This window comes from Hypanus sabinus, unplaced genomic scaffold (genome assembly GCF_030144855.1).
Source record: "Hypanus sabinus isolate sHypSab1 unplaced genomic scaffold, sHypSab1.hap1 scaffold_739, whole genome shotgun sequence".
Lineage (NCBI taxonomy): Eukaryota > Metazoa > Chordata > Chondrichthyes > Myliobatiformes > Dasyatidae > Hypanus > Hypanus sabinus.
In genome coordinates, this window is record NW_026781590.1 from 59892 (window position 1) to 66506 (window position 6615).

The following is a 6615-nucleotide window of genomic DNA, read 5'->3' on the forward strand; positions in this document are numbered from 1 at the left end:
GATCCTGTTCCGTCGCTGGCGGGACACGTCACAGCGATCCCAGTATTGAGAGGGACGACCCGCAGCGACCCTGGTGACGGGAGGACTGGCCTGCAGTGACGAGGTCCTTCCGGCAGCAATCCTGGTGGTGGGAGGACTAAACTGCAGGAAGACCCTCCATATCTGGAAGACTGAATGGTAGTGGGACGATCGAGCAGCATCGGTGTGCTCCGATCCAGGCGCTGGGAGAGCCTGACTACAGGAATTCTGGGTTATTGGGAGTACTGAAATTCAGAGTTCTCTGTGATGGGACGACCCTGTCGCAGCGTTTCCGCTCGCAGTGATCTTGGTGGACTGACTACCGCGATCCGAGTGGTGGGAGGACCAAACTGTGGGAGAAAGCCACCAAAGACGCTGCCTCATCTGCTGAGTTCCTCCAGCATTTTGTGTGTGATGTGCTGGAGTACGTCTGATCTACTCGTTGCCAGTGCTGGGAGGGCTATAATACAGCGAAACTGATGTTGGGAAAACTGAACTGGACGGCTCCTGGTGGTGACAAGGGCCGATCAACAGCAGATTCTAGTGCTGGGAGGGCTGAACTGCAGCGCTCTCGGTGCTGGGAGGACTGAACTGCAGCGCTCTCGGTGCTGGGAGGACTGAACTGCAGCGCTCTCGGTGCTGGGAGGACTGAACTGCAGCGCTCTCGGTGCTGGGAGGACTGAACTGCAGCGCTCTCGGTGCTGGGAGGACTGAACTGCAGCGCTCTCGGTGCTGGGAGGACTGACCTGAGGACGAAAGCGCTGCGGTCCTGCGGGCTTCGGTTTCCTCCCACATTCCCCCCAGAGACGTCCGGGGTCCATGGATTAATGAGGAGTTGTAAATGATACCCCCAGTTGTGTGGATTAGGGGTAAAAACTGGGGGTGGGTGTTTGAGGGGAAGGTGGGTGGAACGAAACGGGATCAGTGTAAATGAAGAGGTTGGTGGTTAGTATTGGGGATTGGGCCGAAGGGTCAGTTGTGCTTTTTGTTTAAAAATTATTGGAAATATAACACAGAATGTGAGTGTGTGCTTTGGAAAAAGTCAGTGAGGGAGGAGAGAACAGAGAGTGGTGGAGGGAGGGCAGAAGGAGGGTGAGAGGAAGAGAGAAGGAGAGAACAGATGGAGAGTGAAGGAGGGGAAGGGAGGGAAGGGAAGGGACAGCGTTAGAGGGAGCGCAAAAAGCAGAACGAGGGATAGAGAGAGGTGGGAGGTGTTGGTATTAGTATTGGCCTATTGTTAAAAAAACACTAGAGATTCTGCAGATGCTGGAAATCCTGAGCAACACACACAAAATGCTGCAGGAACTCAACAGGTCAGACAGCATCTATGCAGGAAAATAAACAGGCCGAAATTCTTTCAGGCTGAGATCCTTCATCAGGACGGTTTACTGTTGTCACATGTACTGAGGATGAATGACAAGCTTGCATACTGTTTGGACAAATCAATTCATTACACTGTTCTTTGAGGTAGAGCACAGTATGAAATGTTATGGAGAGGGCACAGTGCAGGCAGACAATAAGGTGCACAGGCATAACAACATAGAAAGCACAAGGTCCTTTCAATTATCTGATAACAGCTGGGTAGAAGCTGTTGAGCCTGGTGGGACATGCTATCAGGCTGTTGTATCTTCTGCCTGATGGGAGGGGGGCAGAAGGGAGAATGTCCAGGGTGGGAGGGGCATTTGGTTTCCATTGTCAGGGATCTCCACCAGGGAAAGGATGTTGTCATGACAACACGTCACTATGCTCTCTACCTCCTCCTGTGCTCTGACTCATCGTTATTTGAGATGAGGCCTGCTCTGGAAGTGTCATATGCAAACTTGTAGGAGAGCACAATCTGCCCACACCATTGTCAATCAGAATCAGCATTGTTATCACCAGCAAATGTCATGAAGTTTGTTGTTTTGCAGCAGACGTACAGGGCAAGACATCAAAAAAAATCCTAGCAGTCACAATGAGAAATCCCAAAATAAGGAAGCGTTGTACGAAGAGAGCAAGATTGTGTGGTAGTGTTTGCAGATTCATGGACCGTTCGGGGATCTGACGGTGGATGGGAAGAAGCTGTACCTGAAATGTTGAGTGTGCTCAGGTTCCTGCACCTCCTCCCGGACGGTAGTAATGAGAAGAGGGCTTGTCCCGGAGGGTAGTAATGAGAAGAGGGCTTGTCCTGGACGGTAGTAATGAGAAGAGGGCTTGTCCCGGACGGTAGTAATGAGAAGATGGCTTGTCCTGGAGGGTAGTAATGAGAAGAGGGCTTGTCCTGGAGGGTAGTAATCAGAAGAGGGCTTGTCCTGGGTGGTAGTAATGAGAAGAGGGCTTGTCCTGGACGGTCGTAATGAGAACAGGGCTTGTCCTGGACGGTAGTAATGAGAAGAGGGCTTGTCCAGGACGGTAGTAATGAGAAGAGGGCTGGTCCTGGACGGCCGTAATGAGAAGAGGGCCTGTCCCGGGTGGTAGTAATGACAAGAGGGCTTGCCTTGGACGGTAGTAATGAGAAGAGGGCTGGTCCTGCACGGCCGTAATGAGAAGAGGGCTTGTCCCGGAGGGTAGTAATGAGAAGAGGGCTTGTCCCGGACGGTAGTAATGAGAAGAGGGCTTGTCCTGGGTGGTAGTAATGAGAAGAGGGCTTGTCCTGGGTGGTAGTAATGAGAAGAGGGCTTGTCCTGGAGGGTAGTAATGAGAAGAGGGCTTGTCCCGGACGGTAGTAATGAGAAGAGGGCTTGTCCTGGGTGGTAGTAATGAGAAGAGGGCTTGTCCTGGGTGGTAGTAATGAGAAGAGGGCTTGTCCTGCAGGGTAGTAATGAGAAGAGGGCTTGTCCCGGACGGTAGTAATGACAAGAGGGCTTGTCCTGGACGGTCGTAATGAGAACAGGGCTTGTCCCGGACGGTAGTAATGAGAAGAGGGCTTGTCCCGGACGGTAGTAATGAGAAGAGGGCTTGTCCTGGGTGGTAGTAATGAGAAGAGGGCTTGTCCCGGACGGTAGTAATGAGAAGAGGGCTTGTCCTGGAGGGTTGTAATGAGAAGAGGGCTTGTCCTGGAGGGTAGTAATGAGAAGAGGGCTTGTCCTGGAGGGTAGTAATGAGAAGAGGGCTTGTCCCGGACGGTAGTAATGAGAAGAGGGCTTGTCCTGGGTGGTAGTAATGAGAAGAGGGCTTGTCCTGGGTGGTAGTAATGAGAAGAGGGCTTGTCCTGCAGGGTAGTAATGAGAAGAGGGCTTGTCCCGGACGGTAGTAATGACAAGAGGGCTTGTCCTGGACGGTAGTAATGACAAGAGGGCTTGTCCTGGAGGGTAGTAATGACAAGAGGGCTTGTCCTGGATGGTAGTAATGAGAAGAGGGCTTGTCCTGCAGGGTAGTAATGAGAAGAGGGCTTGTCCCGGATGGCAGTAATGAGAAGAGGGCTTGTCCCGGACTGTAGTAATGAGAAGAAGGCTTGTACTGGAGGGTTGTAATGAGAAGAGGGCTTGTCCTGGACGGTAATAATGAGAAGAGGGTTGTCCTGGACGGTAGTAATGAGAAGAGGGCTTGTCCTGGAGGGTAGTAATGAGAAGAGGGCTTGTCCTGGAGGGTATTAATGAGAAGAGGGCTTGTCCTGGAGGGTAGTAATGAGAAGAGGGCTTGTCCTGGGTGGTAGTAATGAGAAGAGGGCTTGTCCCGGAGGGTAGTATTGAGAAGAGGGCTTCTCCTGGACGGTAGGAATGAGAAGAGGGCTTGTACCGGATGGTAGTAATGAGAAGAGGGCTTGTCCCGGATGGTAGTAATGAGAAAAGGGCTTGTCCCGGACGGTAGTAATGACAAGAGGGCTTGTCCTGGACGGTGGTAATGAGAAGAGGGCTTGTCCTGGAGGGTAGTAATGAGAAGAGGGCTTGTCCTGGACGGTAGTAATGAGAAGAAGGCTTGTCCTGCAGGGTAGTAATGAGAAGAGGGCTTGTCCCGGACTGTAGTAATGAGAAGAGGGCTTGTCCCAGACGGTAGTAATGAGAAGAGGGCTTGTCCTGGACGGTCGTAATGAGAAGAGGGCTTGTCCTGGATGGTAGTAATGAGAAGAGGGCTTGTCCTGGGTGGTAGTAATGAGAAGAGGGCTTGTCCTGGAGGGTAGTAATGAGAAGAGGGCTTGTCCTGGACAGTAGTAATGAGAAGTGGGCTGGTCCTGCACGGCCGTAATGAGAAGAGGGCTTGTCCCGGGTGGTAGTAATGAGAAGAGGGCTTGTCCCGGAGGGTAGGAATGAGAAGAGGGCTTCTCCCGGACGGTAGTAATGAGAAGAGGGCTGGTCCTGCACGGCCGTAATGAGAAGAGGGCTTGTCCCGGGTGGTAGTAATGAGAAGAGGGCTTGTCCCGGAGGGTAGGAATGAGAAGAGGGCTTGTCCCGGAGGGTAGGAATGAGAAGAGGGCTTGTCCTGGACGTTAGTAATGAGAAGAGGGCTTGTCCCGGACGGTAGTAATGAGAAGAGGGCTTGTCCTGGAGGGTAGTAATGAGAAGAGGGCTTGTCCCGGACGGTAGTAATGAGAAGAGGGCTTGTCCCGGACGGTAGTAATGAGAAGAGGGCTTGTCCTGGAGGGTAGTAATGAGAAGAGGGCTTGTCCCGGATGGTAGTAATGAGAAGAGGGCTTGTCCCGGACGGTAGTAATGAGAAGAGGGCTTGTCCTGGAGGGTAGTAATGAGAAGAGGGCTTGTCCTGGAGGGTAGTAATGAGAAGAGGGCTTGTCCTGGAGGGTAGTAATGAGAAGAGGGCTTGTCCTGGGTGGTAGTAATGAGAAGAGGGCTTGTCCTGGGTGGTAGTAATGAGAAGAGGGCTTGTCCTGGGTGGTAGTAATGAGAAGAGGGCTTGTCCTGGACAGTAGTAATGAGAAGAGGGCTGGTCCTGCACGGCCGTAATGAGAAGAGGGCTTGTCCCGGGTGGTAGTAATGAGAAGAGGGCTTGTCCCGGAGGGTAGGAATGAGAAGAGGGGTTGTCCTGGAGGGTAGTAATGAGAAGAGAGCTTGTCCCGGACGGTAGTAATGAGAAGAGGGCTTGTCCTGGACGGTAGTACTAAGAAGAGGGCTGGTCCTGGACAGTAGTAATGAGAAGAGGGCTTGTCCTGGAGGGTAGTAATGAGAAGAGGGCTTGTCCTGGAGGGTAGTAATGAGAAGAGAGCTTGTCCCGGACGGTAGTAATGAGAAGAGGGCTTGTCCTGGGTGGTAGTAATGAGAAGAGGGCTTGTCCTGGGTGGTAGTAATGAGAAGAGGGCTTGTCCCGGACGGTAGTAATGAGAAGAGGGCTTGTCCTGGAGGGTAGTAATGAGAAGAGGGCTTGTCCTGGAGGGTAGTAATGAGAAGAGGGCTTGTCCTGGAGGGTAGTAATGAGAAGAGGGCTTGTCCCGGAAGGTAGTAATGAGAAGAGGGCTTGTCCTGGGTGGTAGTAATGAGAAGAGGGCTTGTCCTGCAGGGCAGTAATGAGAAGAGGGCTTGTCCCGGACGGTAGTAATGACAAGAGGGCTTGTCCTGGAAGGTAGTAATGACAAGAGGGCTTGTCCTGGAGGGTAGTAATGACAAGAGGGCTTGTCCTGGATGGTAGTAATGAGAAGAGGGCTTGTCCTGCAGGGTAGTAATGAGAAGAGGGCTTGACCCGGATGGTAGTAATGAGAAGAGGGCTTGTCCCGGACTGTAGTAATGAGAAGAAGGCTTGTACTGGAGGGTTGTAATGAGAAGAGGGCTTGTCCTGGACGGTAATAATGAGAAGAGGGTTGTCCTGGACGGTAGTAATGAGAAGAGGGCTTGTCCTGGAGGGTAGTAATGAGAAGAGGGCTTGTCCTGGAGGGTATTAATGAGAAGAGGGCTTGTCCTGGAGGGTAGTAATGAGAAGAGGGCTGGTCCTGGACGGCCGTAATGAGAAGAGGGCCTGTCCCGGGTGGTAGTAATGACAAGAGGGCTTGCCCTGGACGTTAGTAAAGAGAAGAGGGCTGGTCCTGCACGGCCGTAATGAGAAGAGGGCTTGTCCCGGGTGGTAGTAATGAGAAGAGGGCTTGTCCCGGAGGGTAGTAATGAGAAGAGGGCTTGTCCTGGACGGTAGTAATGAGAAGAGGGCTGGTCCTGGACAGTAGTAATGAGAAGAGGGCTTGTCCTGGAGGGTAGTAATGAGAAGAGGGCTTGTCCTGGAGGGTAGTAATGAGAAGAGGGCTTGTCCCGGACGGTAGTAATGAGAAGAGGGCTTGTCCTGGAGGGTAGTAATGAGAAGAGAGCTTGTCCCGGACGGTAGTAATGAGAAGAGGGCTTGTCCTGGGTGGTAGTAATGAGAAGAGGGCTTGTCCTGGGTGGTAGTAATGAGAAGAGGGCTTGTCCCGGACGGTAGTAATGAGAAGAGGGCTTGTCCTGGAGGGTAGTAATGAGAAGAGGGCTTGTCCTGGAGGGTAGTAATGAGAAGAGGGCTTGTCCTGGACGGTAGTAATGAGAAGAAGGCTTGTCCTGCAGGGTAGTAATGAGAAGAGGGCTTGTCCTGGATGGTAGTAATGAGAAGAGGGCTTGTCCCGGACGGTAGTAATGAGTAGAGGGCTGGTCCTGGAGGGTAGTAATGAGAAGAGGGCTTGTCCTGGAGGGTAGTAATGAGAAGAGGGCTTGT